The sequence below is a fragment of the Heliangelus exortis genome, chromosome 1, assembly GCF_036169615.1.
Source record: "Heliangelus exortis chromosome 1, bHelExo1.hap1, whole genome shotgun sequence".
Classification (NCBI taxonomy): domain Eukaryota; kingdom Metazoa; phylum Chordata; class Aves; order Apodiformes; family Trochilidae; genus Heliangelus; species Heliangelus exortis.
Genome location: NC_092422.1, coordinates 177,811,923 through 177,829,477, shown reverse-complemented (window position 1 = coordinate 177,829,477; position 17,555 = coordinate 177,811,923). Strand labels below are relative to the sequence as shown.

Below are 17,555 nucleotides of genomic sequence, written 5' to 3'. Positions count from 1 at the left end.
TGTATCACTGCCTCCTCTTTGGCTCGTGTACACAGATGTATACATGAGAGGAATCATATCAGAGAACCCCTCACCCTCACAAGGACACTTTTAATGTCAGTCTTCACCAATGGAATTATCCCCTGAACTTGCTTGCAGCCCTCTGCTGCCCAAAGGACTCAACTGGAAGGAAACCCTTCCACAGGATCTGTAGAATTCCTGTTTCCAGAAAAGCTTTGTGTCAGCAGGCAGTGTACTTCAACAGAGTTCCTAAGGGTACCTCCTGAAATGATACTTTTGGTCTCCTAATTTATAAAATGTGCCCACATGAACTAAAGTCCCCAGCCATAACCTCAAGTATCCTGCACAGTAAGTACAGTGCCATGATGCAAGCATCCAGCCACAAAGATTATTGTAAACAAAGCACAGCCAAAATGTGGCCAAAAAACACCAACTTGAACCATATTTTCAAGATCTAGTTTCTCATATCAGATTAGAATTTATAACACATTTGTAACCAGCATTTATCCTGTCCTCTTTAGAGTGTGTAGCACATTCCTGTGACAAGAAAATAAAACCAAAGGAGTGTGTTTAGCCATATTCCAGTCCCAAAGCTGCTGCCTGCCAAGGCAAGGCCTCAAGAACACTTGACTGGTTTTGTCACATCTGCTGCTAGTCAGTGACTATTGTTCAACATTTAGTTACATTTTTCAAGAGGTTTCATTCAATCCTTCTACGAACCAGCAGTTTGTGTGGTGTGCACAATGAGTGCAGGCTCAGCCAAGCTGGTAACCACAGTGAGTAAACTCCAGCAGTGGCCTGCAGAGATGCCACAGTCAGCTCTGTGGGAGCCATCACTGCAACCAGGAGCAGGGTTAGCTGTGTCAGCATGTCCTCTGCCCCAGCTGAACAGACCTGACAGGAAGATTCACAACCCAGGCTGGCAGATTTACATAGTTCTCTGCTGAGTGTTCACCACATGGGGATGTCTGTCCTGGGTTCCTCCAGGTTTCTGCACCTGACTATGCCATGGTTCTTCAGTCCCTTCCAAGTGGAAAACCTCCTCAAGAATGGGTGAGGGAAGGACAAAGGCACAATAGGAGCTCAAACCACTTCATCTGAAATTTTAAATCAATCAGCCCAGCTTGGTAATAGAAATAAGAGATGATGAATGATGTACAAAAATCTCCAGACATAAAGATTAACTGAGTCGTCCTGAAATGGCTGGATAAAATAGTGAAAAAATCACGGCTTCTTGTTGCCTACATAGTGTGACTGAAATTAAACATTCATCTTCCTTGCAAGTAAAGATAGATTGCCAGGAACTATCTGGAGGGGTAATGCAATGCGGGAGCGGCAAAGAAAATGCGTGCAACCAATATGGTTGATAAACGAACTTCTGGTTTATTGCGCAGCAACTTTTGCTTATATAGTGCTTCCGTGACCACACCCCAGCCACCAACATAACTTTTTATTGGACACCCGGTGTGTTTACCTGTAGCACAGCGAATCCCTGGTGCAGGTAGCACCGGAGTATGGGCCGATCTAATTGGCCTCCCAAACATGGGGTTGGGCATAGCAAAGGGGTCGTACCTCCTACCTCTTCGAGAATATTCAGGAATATTCTCCAACATTCTCCAAACCTCTCTAACATTCCCCAACAATGCAACGGCTGCATGGTGGCAATGTCCTAAACCCTGTTTGCTTGTGTAACAGTTGTTTTTTCCCCTCAGTTTTGCCTCAGACCTGAAGGGTGACTATCATGTGTGTCAGTTCCTATGAGTGACCACTGTGTGTAATTAAACCCAGGAGTGTAGGATCTGCAAATGCAGACAGCCCTGATACCCAAAGGTCTGCATATTTGACATCATAAAATCAAGCCACAAGACAGGTGAAAACAGCAGTTTGGTCCCCCCACCAGCCTTTTCTTCTCCAAGCTGAACAAACCCAAATCCCTTATGCTCTCCAGATCCCAGACAGGCTTGGCAGCTCTCGGCTGAATGAGTTACAGCTGAAAAAACCTTTCTTGTTCAAAACTGGACACAGTCCTCCAAACACAACCTCATAAGAGACAGAGAATTAATCCTTTCCCTGGCCTCTTGGCTACAGTTTTGTTAACGTAGCCCAGAATCTGGTTAAGCACCTTTGCCCCAAGACTGCCTTACTGACTCTGTTCAAATCATCCTCCACAGCTGTCAGGTCATGTTCTGCAAAGCTCAAAGTGAAACAAACTTCCAGAGCACTGAACTTCAAAAGAAATTTATTTGAGAATGACTAAATACTTTCTTCTCACCTCTAATGTCTGTGCTTTGGTGAATTACTACCCTCAGTTAACATTGTCAGTCACATTATCTCCTTATTTCTGAACATATGCTCACCCACATCAGCAAACAGCCCCTCTATCAGCAATGATCACTCACAGTACCAGCACAGCAGAGCTAACATTGCACTGATATTCCATATGGAATTATGTATTTATAATGACTATAAAAATACAGCACTTAAAGCTATAAAATCATTTGGAAGATGCTGCTCCCACAAGCCCTGCATAAATCACCATGGATTTGGACAGTTGTGATGGAATGGACAGTGAGGTCTGCTTCCTCCTCACTGTCCCTCAGCCAGGGATGCCTTCTTCACAGAAGGTGCCTGTCCAAGACAAATGCAAACAATTTTGCTGTTGCCACCTATGTACAGCTCACTAGCACTGCACTACACTGGTGGGATGAGGAAGAATGACTGCAGAGTACTTTTATTTGACTAGCACTGGCAGTGGTAGATTAAGGAGAGGTTGTTTCTCCCTTTTCTTCTTTTTCTTCTCCTGTAACAATGTCATATCGCAGCTGGCTGCTTTTAGAGATGCTAGCTGTTTTGACAAAGAAGTTTTATTGGATAGGGCATCAAGAAGCATGTAGGATGCTCACTTCCTTCGCTTTTAACTGCAGAAAATTTGCCTTGAAAAGAAAAAAACCCCAATTTAGTCCTGTTAATCAGATTGACATCTGCTCTCATAAATAGCTTGCTTGGTGTCAGCATCCAGGAAATGCCATGTGTCACAAGCAGAGAGCCCTACAGTTCACCTTTCAGCCACCTCCTGAGCCCCCACCTCCTCACTGTTGCAGCTCTTACCAAGCTGCCACATGCTTGGCTGCTCTGAATTGCCCTCTGTCTCCTTCACAGGGACCTCTGACTCTCCCCAGCAGTGGGTTTAAAGCCATTTTCCTGCCTCTGAGTGGAACGGTGACATGTCATGGAAGAACCACAGTGTCACCAAACAATGTCAATAAATGCCTGATGGGAAGCTGGACATGAAGATACTGTTTATTTACTAAAAATACACCCAGTCCTTAGGATCCCTCAAAACTGCCTTTTTACCTTCCTTTAATCAGTGGCTTGCCAAATCTAAACTAATTTGTGGATGAAAAAGCTATAACATCATGTGCAGGTCTTCCACAGAAAGTACAAACCTGAGGTGTCCTTGAACAGTTTTTTGAAACGCATACAAGCAGTACTCATTATCATCAAAGCTTATTGTATTAAGCACTGATACAACCTATTGAGGTCCAAGAGAAATGAAGGCTTTGGCCTTGGTTAGTGTGTGTTGAACAAAAAAGGCATTTTTAATAGGAGTACACTACTGGGCCAGCCATGGAAAAAGAGCAGACCTGGTTGAAAGAAAGAAGAAGACCATGTCTGCGTTTCTGTCAGCCCAGTCATAATGTCTAATGGCTGGGCCTGGGACAAAATTTAATACATGGATGTGTGCACAAACTACTGTATAGGTTGCACAGTCATGTTTCCTATGGTCATGCACATAGGTGTCCATCAACAGTGCTGTAAAACAACAGAACCTACAGATGCTACTTTGGGGAATGAAATGTTAAGTTCCCAATGGCTTCCAGTGTTGTGTCAAAGAGCTCTGGAAAAGAGTCCCAGAATTCAGTATTGAAATAATTTTGGATAAAGTTAAATGTGAAATAACTGATCTGCCACCTAGGGTGTCAAATGCTTTTTAAATCTCATTTCAAGCAGAACAGTATGTACTGAAACAGGTAATACTAGGGAGAAATAATCAATATGATAAAAGACAGGGTAAAGAACAAAGAAAATGCAGTTTCCAAAAATGTAACAAATAGAGAGCTGCCCAGCAGCCTGCTGGTTGTACTACAATGTCATAAATAGAGGCTGGAGAAGAAATGGCACCAGGGGAATTACATCAGTAAAGCTTAGATGATACCATTGAGCAGACTCTGGAAAAAAATGGCTTAAAGGCAAGCAATGCTTTTTATATGATAGAAAGCTCTGTGGGGAGAAGATTAATCTGCGTTTCATGCTATAAATTAGAAGCAAACAAGATACTGCACAGTGTAAACTTGGTGAAAAATAGCACTGTCTTATTTTTTTTAAAGGATGAAATATGGAGGAAGCACTGGAGATATCTTATTGAATCCAATTGCAGGAACAGAATGGTGTTTCAACACTGCTGCTAAGCCTCCTGCAAAAGGAAAAGAACATGATGAAAAGTGTCTTGAGCCAAAAAAATGAGTAATAAATAAATGGGAATGTCATAAGCACACAAGGAACATGATACAGAATGGAAAAGGATGATGACCCTGACACACTGGAAGCAAGACATGCAGCATATGCTAGAAAACTGTCTTCAAAACAGCACTCACATCTCCATTTCTACTTGGTAGGGAGAGCTGTATTGAGTAGGTATGTGTCTCACTGTCCTGCATCAGGACACTTTAAATTAATCTCTATTTGCTTCAAACCATGAAATTAATTTTTGGGGGAGTCTATCTGGAAAAGAGACCTGAATTCTACCTCTATTTTCTCCAGAAAGTATCTGATGACACATTCTGATGAGTTTGTTCAGTGGTATCTTCTACATTAATTAAATTATTAACATAATCAGTAGAGCTGATTCAAAACCACCTTTTAAGTACTGGAACATCGTAACAGTTCTTCCCTAATCCTTCTCATCTTAAGGCTGAACAAGACCAGTTTTCTCAGCCTCTCTTTATATGGCAGGTGCTTCAGTCTTCTGATCATCCTTGTGGCTCTTCTCTGGACCCTCTCCAGCCTGTCTGAATCCTTTTTGTACAGTGGGGACCAAAACTGGATACAATACTACAGGTATAGTCTCTGAAGCCTTGCTTCTCCTCTTCTCCCATTCTGCTCATGTCTAGAGTCACCCTTAGGCTGGCAGGATGAGCAGGATGATGACTTCTTTGTTTCTGCTGGTGATGCCCTTATTGATGCAGCCCAGCATCCTGTTGGTTTTCCTTGCTGCTGCAGCACACACACCATTTGCTCGTGTTGAGCCTGTTGTCCACCAAGACCCCCAGATCCCTTTCCACAAGGCTGCTCTCTAGCCAAGTGGATCCCAATACGAATTGCACTCCTGGGTTATGTGTCCATAGGTGCAAGACCTTGCACTTCTCTAGATTAAACTTCATAAAGTTCCCATTAGTCCACTTAAGCAATCTCTCTAAGTCATCCTGGAGGGTGGCTCTCCCTTCTGGGGTGTCCACCTCTGCACCTACATTGGTGTCACCAGTGAACTTCATCAGGGTGCTCTTATCACTATCATTCTAACAAAACAATAGCAACAACAAACAATACCATCAAGCCAATAAAATATATGGGAGGTGGGTGGTGGTGATTGCTTTCATAAGAAACAAATACTATCTAATAGAAAAGTAGTTATCTGAAATTATTGTTTAATTGTGTCTTTCTGCCAAATTATCTATATAATTAAAAAACATAAAGGTGACTACTAATGCTAGAAAGTTGCTGTTATTAATGCCAGGCAGATCAAGAGGTTTACTTTCAAAAATCTGTCCTATGAGGAGCTCAGCCCTGGAAGAACTACCTGACTCCTGAGGGGGAAAGCTAGAAAAGAAAGAGCAGTTGGTTCAAGGGACCCAGAAGGCAGCAAAAAACTAAGGACTGAGTTGAGCATTGCAGACAATAACACTCTGTGAACAAGTAGAGTTTCAGAGACAGGTCTTGGGAGGACAAAATGGACAAAATAGTGTGAACATGTTACAATGGTGGGAAATTTTGCAACATTGATGAGTTTCCAATTCTGCTTATTACCTAGCTATACTGCTGATTTCTTTACCTGTTTCAGTGAATAAGTCTACTCCAAATAACGAGAAAAGTACATTTAGCTTTTCCATATTTGCTTTTCTTTTGTTATTATTTTGGCTGAACTCTGCACTGAAACTCAAGGTGCTACTGCAGATGGCAAGCGTCCTCCTCTATCTCTTCTGAGTACACTATGTCAGGGAACATGACAGAATAACCCAGCACAACTACTGAGAAGACATCTTGTCAAAGTGTTTTCAGGAAACTGAAGTGCTGAAGAAATCCAAAGCATCTCAGCAGTGAGCTGCTGCCTGTTGAGAGATTCCTGCTGCAAACCTCAGCACAGCAGAGGCTGACATCAGCAGGAGGGACACCATCACTCCAGTCCTCCAAGGGAAGCTTTATCATATGAAAAAACTTTCATGGAAAAATATGTATTTACTACCCCATCAATAAGCAGCACAAAATTTCAAAACCAGTGTAAATTACATACACAGAGTTTTCCAATATATTGTGGCAGAGATGTTAAAGTAGAGCACAGAATTGCACAGGTCATTTTCCCAACTCCACCACTTTGGTTACTTTACCTGTAAATTACTAAAAGTAGCAGGCACCCTACAGAGTGCTCACTGCAAACAAACGGCCCTGGAAGCTGCACTCAGAACAGCAATAAAGCAGTAGGACTGTAATTTATGCTGACATTGTAAAGAAGATATAAATCCCAGCTCTACAGTCAGCCCTGCAACTGACCAGGGATACTCCCCAAACCCTATCTTTGTGACCTGTAAGAAGAAGAACTATCAGAAATTATTAACACTAAGCATAAAAGATCCCTTCTCTTAGGCTTTATTAAGACACCATATTACTGCTTTAAATTGCTGACAACTTAAGGTGCATGTATCTCACATAGATGAGAGTAGAGAGTAGAAAAGTCATTTTGGGCAATCCAGCTACATCAGTCACCAAGCAGCACCTGACCCACTTGTTGCAATGTCAGGATGTGATATGATGCTCCTCTAAGAATCTCCAGTTCCAAGTAGCAACCTGCCTTGGTCAAGATGTGCATTGCACCTCCCTTTGTTTTGCTGTGGTCTTGCCTAAGACTCAGGATATTGTCCAAAACTAAACAACAAAAATGTTATGTTCATAAAGTATCAGTTTAATACTTTAAATAGTTTAATACTATTTAATAGTTATTAATTAATAAGTTTATAGTTAATAGTTATTTAAATAGTTTAATTACTTTTACTAATATAAATAATAAGCAATAAATAATAAATATAACAAATAATAAATTATAACTAATAGTTCATAATAAATAATAAGTAAACAGGAGTAATCTTTACAAAATTGTAATTGTCTAAGATTCAAGCTTCAAACACTACTTAACTCAAAGCTTCATGGCAGGGATGCCAGCCTAAGGGTGACACTAGGCATGAGCAGAATGGGAGAAGAGGAGAAGCAAGGCTTCACAGAAATCACTTGAAGCAGGTTAGAGAAATCTTTATAGAATTAGAATAATGGTTAATTTGATAATTCTAATCCTATAGCACAGATAAGATTCTCTAGTAAATTCCATTACATGGATTAAACTCATTAACAAAGGATTTGCTCTCTGCAGTAGACAGTACTGAGTATTCATTGCAAATGAAAACCAATGCCAAGGACAGAATGCTACCACGTTCCTTTAGATTGCTCCTTTTTTTTCTGGTACTGTCTCATCCACAAGCAAATACATATATATGATCATAAATACAGGGCTTCTGAAAACTGTTTGTGTTTGTTTTCTCTTTGATAACATGAGAACAATATGTCCTTTGACATTAGAATTTTACTGGCCCAGAAAGTAGATCAGGACAGCAGTGGGCAAAAGAAAACAGTGTTAAATTGTGGATGTTCATCAGTTTCTCAGCAACCTACAATGACATATGGGACATATTGGCATCTATGGATTTCAATCAAATCTATTTGGCTAGAAGCATGTATTTTCACCACTTTGAAGCATAATGGGTGCACAATCAGTGAAGTACAAACTGAGGTAAAATGACACAGTTATGTGTAGCCAATTAAGATACTGGTGTCAAAAATCTTATCTTACAAGGATGATCAGCTTTTGAGAAAGAAAGAAACAGAGAAGAACCATAGGAGGTTCTATGACTAGGTTGTTTTGCACTCTGGATTGCTCTGCAGTCAAGGATATGATATGATTCTCATTAACTTCTCAAGATTCACAAAGTAAACAGTAGTTTTAAAAGTAAACGTGTATCAAGTTGGTTAATGGCAAAAGGGACTCACAGCTAAATGCTTTTCATAGTTCAGGCTTAAATTCTCCTCAGAAAAATAGCTCCTTTATGGCAATGCAGAACTTACCACTGTATTCTCCTCCTTTATGGTCTCACTGTCACCACATCCACCTTTACCTTTGGGCATTTTGGGGTTTTTTGCTTTGTTTTCAGGTCTCATGTCATATTTAAATTTGTTTAGCTGTACTTCTGTCTGGAGCTATTCCTTCATGTCCTGGCAGTGGACCAAAAAGCCAAAGAAGCAATCTGGATGCAAAATAAAACAATGTGAACTGCTTGCTTTTCTAGTGAAAAAAAAATCTCTAACCACAAGTAAATACTTTCTTTACCAATTTGTCACAGAATTCAGGATATTATAGGGAAGTGACCATGGCTTTGATAAGCTCCCTGAGCTAGAAGTATATGGCTGGACGTAAGAGAAGGACTGGACATGTAACATTTTCACAGATGTTCCCCCTGTCCTTACAGATACCTTTATACACTACAGAGATCTTTTGAAGTCAGGAGTTTATTTTGACTTGCTCTGTTCAGTGTTGATGTCACCACAGCTCAACTGAATATAGTATCAAAACCAATGCTACCCACCTGATGGTATCTGCCATGGCCCTGGGCTGAAGAGATTTCAGATGAAAAGGAAGTCTCAAACTCTGTTAGTTGTGTGACTTATGTTTGAGCTTCTGACTAATATTTTGTGGTGCTTCAGAACAAGACTGTCATAAGACTTCTTAACTCGACCACTCAAACTTTCCTTGGACATGTCTTTTTTTGAAACCCAAAATATTAGATTGGAAAACAAATGAAATTTCAGCTCATCCCCCTATCTGATTTATCAAAATCTCCTATAGGCTGCTAGACCTCCTAAAAAGGGCATCCTTATCTGCTGAGGAATGAGTGCTCTTCTTGTCATGGGCTTTATACAACATCAGCTGCTATGAGTGGAAGTCAAGAGGGTTAATAAATTATTGTATTTTCTCCATAAGAAAGAAGATAAGATAAACACATAAATAAACATGAAAAATTACTTTTTAATAAATCTTTTTTCTTCTCCAACTTACCCGATCTTAGTGCTTACTTATTAAGTTTTCTGACCCCAGAAAATCCATCTTATCTCTGAAAATTCATGAGGCCATTTTAATTTCTGATTATCTGTAAGGTCAAGTTCAGCTACACCGACATCCAGTGAATAATTGATGTTGGACAACATATCAAAATACTTTAAGCTTTAAAGGGTCATGTTCTTGGTATTCTAGATCAATGTTATAAAACAGTCCTTGTTTCATAACAAGGGTCTGATTTTACACACTGTTAATCCTAAATCTCAGTTTCTCCAAACAACAGAGCTATTGTTCCTACAACAGCAACACAGCTTGCTCCTACACTTAATTTGCTATGTCTTTTAATTGAACAGTGATGTTAAAATTGAGATTAGGTTTTTGTAGAAGATGAAATCAGCTTTTATTAAAGCTCATTTTGATGAGTGACTTTATGCTGAAGAGGATGACAAAAAACAAACATATTCCAGGATGGGTAGGTAGTGTTGTCTGGTGTAACATTTTCCAGTTACAGCCATTCTGGCCATCCAGAACAAAATCAGCATTGCATCTAAAGAATTTTAGAATATTAAATTAAAATTTGGCCACCAAGTGCAAAGGAATCAAGACAAATAAAACAGCTACTGTGAATCTGCTAGTCTGGGAATTCATTATACAGGAGTAACATTTCTTCCATAAATCCTGCAAAAGTTCCTGTTGTTAATTATTATTCTAGGAACTAGCAATAAAAAATTCAACTAAAACTCATATTCAGCCCACAAAATCTTTGGTGATGTAAAGTATACATAATATTTACCTGGTCATTGCCAAGGTTTATCCTATTTCAGTGAGTGTAGGCCAAGAGTGCAGCAATAGTCTGTATTTTTAATTATTCATTACACTAAGTTGGTGTCCTGAAATTCAGGCCTGGCCACCATACAAACACAACGAGTATGCTTAAAAATTGGCCATAAAATTCCTAATCTGATACTTGTAGCAACTTTAAAACATGACAACTCCACAAGAGTTTTTTGTTGAATGTGTTTTAACACATTCCTTCATTCTGAGTGACTGCTATGTGTCATGTAACATAGTCATGGTCAGGAGCAGAAATACTTTTAGTAATCAATGCAGCAAAAAGAAAAAGAGCAATGCCATATTCTGTAATTTTTCAGAGCTTATTGATTCAGATAGAGAAGACTGTTGTGGTAAACCCAGTGCAACTCCACGTCCCTTTCCCACTCTCCATAATGCCTGTTTTACTGCTTCTTTAGTGGATCTTCTGAGTGTAAAATACACAATATGTTTCTGTCTTTTCGTTTCTTTGTACACTTCGTTTCACTTGCACTTAGTTGAACTGTGCAGGAACATACAGAAATAGAAATATTGAATTAGATTCAAAACAGTGATCTGTTTTGCTTGTAGGACTTGCTAGACTTTATTTCTGAAGTACCATTTCTGATACAAACCATACTTTTTGCCCATTGTTGAAACTGTGTAACATGACATTGATTTCTAGAAAGTAAGAGGAATTCCACTACTGCATAAATTAAAAAAAAAGGGTTGTTAATAAAAGGACATTCACAAACAAAAATTAAAAATTACATTATGTAAAACAATAAACATCAGAGCTAAATCTGAAGCAGTTTTCTTTATAAAGACAGTTTCCCAACACATTTTCAAAGTTCATCTATTCAGATGAATAGTCAGATTTGAGTCAGAAGTCTGATTACATTGCACTCTTCATCTGGCATGTGGTTACCATAGTTCCATAGCCACCTGATACCTGAGCAAAGGGACTGTTAAGGTAAAGTCACAGCTAACACCCAAGCACAACGTGACTGTAAAGAGAGTTAAGATTGTTAAGACTGCTACCAGAATCCCAAGATCCTCCCATGTGGACTAGAATCACTCTCCAAAAATGAAAACCCAGCTTCTCTTTTTCTGCTTTTGATTTTGTGGATTTTGGTTGAAAGAACTGACCCCAAGAGAATTACTTCCATAAGCAAAGATAATTTTTATAAATTTAGTAAAATCAGTTTGTGTGCCTGGACTCCAATGAGTGCTGGACACTCCCTGGTCCTTACAGATTTTTGCTTGCAAATCCTCTTCTGGATTCAGCAGTTCTCAGCTAGAAACTTCATTGAAACTTTATACTACTTTGCACATCTCCAGAGTAAAATGTCACTTATTCATGGAAACACCTATTTACATTGGTTTTGCTTAGGACTTTTTACATTCTCAACTACCATCAAGCTTGTCCAATTGTTAATACAAGTTGAAGGAATTCCCTTAACATTGCCTGGATAAGCCTGCTTCACTCTGCAAGGATACTGCACCTATACGAGGGCAGGGGGGTTTGCAAAACCTAAATTGCAGCACTGTCTCCAGGTCAGAAATAGTTACAATCCTGCAAATGGAACAAAATTCAACACAGAACTGAGTAATCCCTCTGCCAGGAAAAAAAAAAAAAAAGGGGGGGGGTGGGGGCCACTTCACTATCATGAAAGACAGGGAAGTGGTCCATTTCCAGCATTTCCAGGTGTTTTTAAATGGTGTAAAACATTAAAAGCAGCAAAGATACTTGAAATAAATGAACACGAGTTTTGCCCAGGAGCAAATGCTCCCCAGGACCATTGACTAGAAGTTTCTCTTCAGCATGCGCAAAGCACAGAAATATCAAGGCAGAGTTCCTTTAGGTATAGAAATTGTGAGGAGGAGAGTTAGCTCTACATTTGATCCCCCGTGGAGAGGCAGTGATGGGTTCTGTCTCCCTTTGCCTGCCTCGCCAGGGTGAGCAGAGAAGGCTGACCCAGCTGGCAGGGCGAGCTCCATCTCCTAAACTGAGATGGAGGAAAAGTTCTTGCCTCCTCCTATTGTGGGACAGAGGCTCTGCCTGGCTCATCCTTGCAGCCAAGCAGTCACTCTTCAGTGGAAGCCAGAAACATAGTCAAAAATAGTAAAGGCAAGCAAGGAATAAAATGAGCTAAGTCCCTCACACCATGCATTTGCTGCTAGAGCACCAGAGCTTCACTGCTAATCCCCTTTCCCCAGAGGGTACTCCATGAAGCTAGGGAGTCATCGTTTTCAAGATCTCCTGTCCCACAGGTATTTGTTAGGAGTTGACCATTCTCCACAGCTTTTTTAGTCACATTCCTGAAAGATGCCAGATCCTGGAGTTCTTTTGCGGTTCTTGGTTCTCTTCCGAAATCCTCCCTCCTCAGTTTTCTGGGTAGTCAAGCATGTCTTTCTGCTGTGAGGCACAGAAACTTGTAAAAGTCCCTTTCACAGGTTTTAAGGAAGTTGGAAGAAGCAGGAATGAAGCTCTGAAAATTCAAGAGCCTCTGAAATGTGTGCCTTGCTTCTCCTAAAGCTACATGGCAAGTCCTGGGGCACTTTATTTACTCTCAGGCTGTACAGAGTTGGATTCCAAACTGAAGGTGGGAACACACTTGAAATAGGAAAAATGTCAAAGAGGGCCAGCTTGAAGATACCCTTATCTAAGTTTGTTCTGCTCACCCTCCTCCTCTTGCCCCCCTAAAGCTTTTACCATCTTCTTGTATGACAGGAGTTTAAGGTCTTCTCAGCCCTGCAAAAACTTAACCAGGACCACTCTGGCTAAGAGGACAAACACATCACGAAGGAGGGAGCAGCACTTGGAGCTGCAGCTCCAGCTTCAGATGGAAACAACCACAGCAGGAAAAATACCCATGAAGCCAGACAGCATGAATCTACACACAGTGAGGACAACTTCATGGATGTGAGGTGCATCTGATGGCAGTCCCTCAAGCAGACTCCAAAGGCAGCTGCTGGTGAGACTACCTGAGTGTCCCTGGACCAGACCTGCCCCTTGTGCACTCCAGCAGTTTTCCAGTAACATATTATTTCCAGTAACATAATTTCCAGTCTCAGAAGAACACTCACCCAGCATAACACTGAACAGCCCTCTTGCTCTCTCAGGCCCTCTCTTTCCTGGCCCCCATTTCAGTGCCTTGGGATATTTGCATCATCCAGAAACCTGGTCAGCCTTGACCCTGCTGCTCTTACTTTCCCAGAGGGCAACTTCTGTCCATGCTGCCACCACTCTCTGAGGAAAGTGCTCCAGAGGCTCCAGGAGAGCAGTGGGGACCTGCTACCCCTCAGGGAACACAGCCAAGCCAGGAAGCACCTTCCATGAGGGGCTCTAGAGATACCTGTGGTGTTGCCACACCTGACACAAGCTCCAGAGGAACAGCATCGGGAAGAGGAAGCTCAGGTGCAGGTGGGGAATATGAAGGGAGGATTTTCCCGACAGGACGCACACAGGTCTGGGGGAAAGAAGGGAGCTGAAGAAGATAAGAGGCATGAGCAGGGGCTGTCAACGAGGCGTGGCAATGCCCAGCAGGTGTGCAGGGATGCGTGCAGCCAGCAGGCAGGCCAGCACAATGCCGATCAGCTGCAGCAGTGCCAAGCCCAGGGCGGCCGTGGCAACATAGAACATGTTGCTGCTGACGAAGGCCGAGACCTTGCTGAAGCAGCCGTCCCGGCGCAGCCCCTGGGCGTTCGGCAGGCTGACCTGGCAGCCTCGGCGGGCCCGGCAGCAGCTGAGGGGCACCGAACCGTTCTGCTCCAGCCCCCAGGGCGAGGTGAGCCAGTCGCGGTAGCTCTCCACGCCGCAGCAGGACAAGGTGCGCTGCAAAGTGTCCAGGGCGTCTGCCATCATCTCATCTTCCCCGTATGCGAGCAGGGCCTGGCGCAGCCCTTCCTGGAAACCCTGCGCGACGTTCCGGCTGTAGAGAAGCGCCGAGAGCCCCGCCGTCAGCCCGGCCATCAGCACGGCGGTCAGGAAGGTGCTGTAGGCGCGCAGGAGACCCCGGTGCTCCGTGGCAGCACCGAAGCAGCCCAGGAAGCCCCAGATGATGACGGCGGCGCCGGTGGCCAAGAGGATGGCGGGGGCGCTGGGGTAGGTGTTGGACGACAGCACCAGGTAGCCCCCCAGAGACAGCTTGGCCCAGAGGCCGATGACAAACATGGTCAGCCCCGCTGCCCAGAAGACGAAGCTGAAGGCCATGAGGGACAGCTTGAGCATGGTCATGGTGCCCTCAGGCGGTGCTGGCGGGCGGTAAGAGCTTGGCTGGAAGGAGAGTGCGCCCTGTCGGGGTGCGGGCGGGTCCGGGACGTTCTCCCGGGCAGCCCTCGGTGCGGTGCCCGCCGACAGCTTCCCACACGGCAGCCTCTGCCGATCGAGCCGTCCCCCCGCCCCGTCCCTCTTTTCAGTGCCCGGCGCGGAGGCGCGGCCGGCGGCGGGGCTGGGCTGCGCTCGGCGGGGTGGTACGAGCCGCTCCCACCGGCGGCCCGGAGGGACGGGACGGGACAGGACGAGGGGGGGATTCCCCTCCCCTGGGCAGCCTCACATTACTGCTTACCTAGCAAACTGCGTAGCAGAAGGATAAAGCATATACAATACACACATACATACACATATACGTGTACTCCCTACAGTTCTCCTGGAGGTTTGGGGTGCAGTAACTGGGTGAGTGTACGTGGAGGGGCAGCTCCCTCTGTCCGCAGCGCTGCAGACCCTCGGGTGAAAAGTTTTTGCAAATCGAAACCTCAATATTATCGTTTACTGGAATGTGCTGCAGCTCAGGTTTACTCTGGGCACAGGGACTAAACTTTTTGTAAGCATTAGTAGCAGCACCTAAAAATCTGACAGATGATCCATAGGAAGCGTAAGAAATGTATTAAACGAGAAAGTCTGTATTTCTTATACTGCATTAAGCTGTGATATCAGGATACTTTGTAGAGACAAGCATGAATCTGTGCCTGAACTACAGTCATTCAGACAGGGAGTCAGTCTTGATTTTCCTGGCTGGAAACTATTTCCCAAATGGCCCAACTGTGTTAAATATTTACTTGATTTGGTCCATGATAACACTGAGACACAGAGAAGGCATTAAATGGCCATGAAATCATGTCCACAGATAGATATTGTTATAGTCCAGGAAGGTCTGGTGTAAGATTCCACCGTCCTTAGTGTCTCATAGCAAAAGAGAAGCTACTCCTACAACCCAGATAAGGAAAAGATGAGAAGTAAACCAGAAATGAGGCAGGATCTCAGTTGGACGTAGACTTAGCAGTCAGTCACTGCTTAGTGAGTCTTTGACCATACTAAGTGACCAGTTTCTCTTGAGCATTTCTTGACAGTGCCACAAGAGGTATGTAGAGTACTTCAAGAGTACTTCAGTTCAAGATACTGTGTCATCTTCATTACTTTGGGTCTTTGCACTGAAAAGAGAAGCTGTTCAAAGGCATTGCAAGATGTAGAACTGACTTTCATGTCTTCAGGTGCTCAAGAAAATTATATTGTTATATACTAACATAATATCAGACTTCTGTAAAATGTTTATAGTGCTTTTTAAAAGTGTTTTAATAAAATGCTTATTTTTAGTTTCATTAGTTGGGAAAGCTCCTTGACCTGTGCAGTTTACTGGATCACTGTGCACTTGGAACTATCAGTCTTTTTTTCTTTTTTTTTTTTTTTTTTTTTTTTTTTTCTTTTCTTCTGTAATTCCTTGTCCTGGGACTACTATTGCTGATATACCTTTGAGTTAACTTGGGACTTCTAGTTTTCATACATAATAGTCACAGCAAAAAATCAGGATACCCCCACTGTTCACATCTTTATCAAGCTCATCTGAGACTAAATTATGAAGTTTAATTTTGTTCCTGTGGTTTTTTGGGTTTTTTGTTTGTTTGTTTGTTTGTTTGTTTGTTTTGTGGAATTTTGAGAAAACCATTTTGATGGTTTCTTTCTGTTACAGAATCATGGAAGGTAAAGAGATGCTTTGTGGATAACATTTTGACACATCTGTTTAATACACAACCAGAAACTCATAGATGTCAAATCATTAATATAGCATAATCATCATTGAAACATTTTCTGCTCTTCATTTGAGGACTTAATAATTTAATTAGCAGGAGGCTGTTATAATCCCTTCCTTTTACAGATTCTCTTCTTTTGCCTTTTTACAATATAAAGCTTCCCATCAGTTTCCTGACAGATCAAGTCTTAGCAAGTCCCTTTGATTCTCACATCTTCTCAGAAGATTCCTGGATCTTCATGCGCAGACAATTTAGGAATGATGATTTCCATACTCTGGAAGTACTCTCCAGTACATTGCATTATTTTACCCATTTTAGCACTAAATACTATGAGTAATGTGCACAGTGAAGAATAAAACTCATGGCAAAACAAAACTAGAGTTTTGCAGGTAGGAAATTTCATAACCGATGGCTGAAAGGTGGTGGCTTTCAGAGGTTCACACCAAAGTAAATATACAGTGTTGGGAGGCTCTGAAAGGGACATACATGAAGTTATGTTCCTTCTGAAGCAGCAATTCTCTGCTGGCCAGGCAGGCAACAGCCATGTGGGGAAAAATTCTTGCTGACCTTGCTGCATTACCATCTTCCAAATACCTGTTGGGTTTTTTGTTTGTTTCTTTGTTCTCTCTTATGATTTTACATCTTTTCATAGCAGTTTTTTCCATTTTGAATCCTTGAACTACTAACCACCTCTCAAGACTACCTGCTGCCATTTTGCCTTTGTTATCTCTCTTGATTCTCTGTATTTTCTCACGATGGAGAATTTTTTTCAGATGTTTTCTGGAGCTGGTGCTATCAGAACTTGGTCCCGGATGGCAGAGAGCTGAAGCCCATAGGAGCAGGGCTAGACTACCTATGTTGGAGGCTACAGCCCCTTTTCACAGGGTAAACCCATGAATGTCCTCTCTGGGTACTGTCTCACATTTGAAGCCACATTTGGCTTCAAGAGCAATAAAGAACACCAAAGAGAACACCAATAAGAGGTGCTTTCTGTTACCCTTGCCCTTCATTACAGAGAAAGCAGCTAAGCAAAATAGGTTTAGAACAGGTACCTCAGGATGCACTGTGGCAGGTAGGAGCCATTAAAATACAGGGCATATGGGCAGGTTTATTGTCACCCAGGTTCATGTAGCATATGTCAGAGATGAAGGATGGTGTGAAGGATACAGAAACCTAAAAGTAACTCCATAAAGATCTTTTATGATCTATTGGTTAGGCTGTGAAGTATTTAGCATCAAGCAACTATTGGTTTCACTGGCAGTTAGGGGCCAAACTTCCTCCA

At 42.3% G+C, this 17,555-nt stretch overlaps 1 pseudogene; it reads right to left on the bottom strand.

Annotated features, from left to right (window-relative positions):
* Nucleotides 1–12,946: 12,946 nt before the first annotated feature.
* Nucleotides 12,947–14,664, bottom strand: LOC139799123 (tetraspanin-7 pseudogene; annotated as a pseudogene).
* Between the last annotated feature and the right edge of the window lie 2,891 nt (nt 14,665–17,555).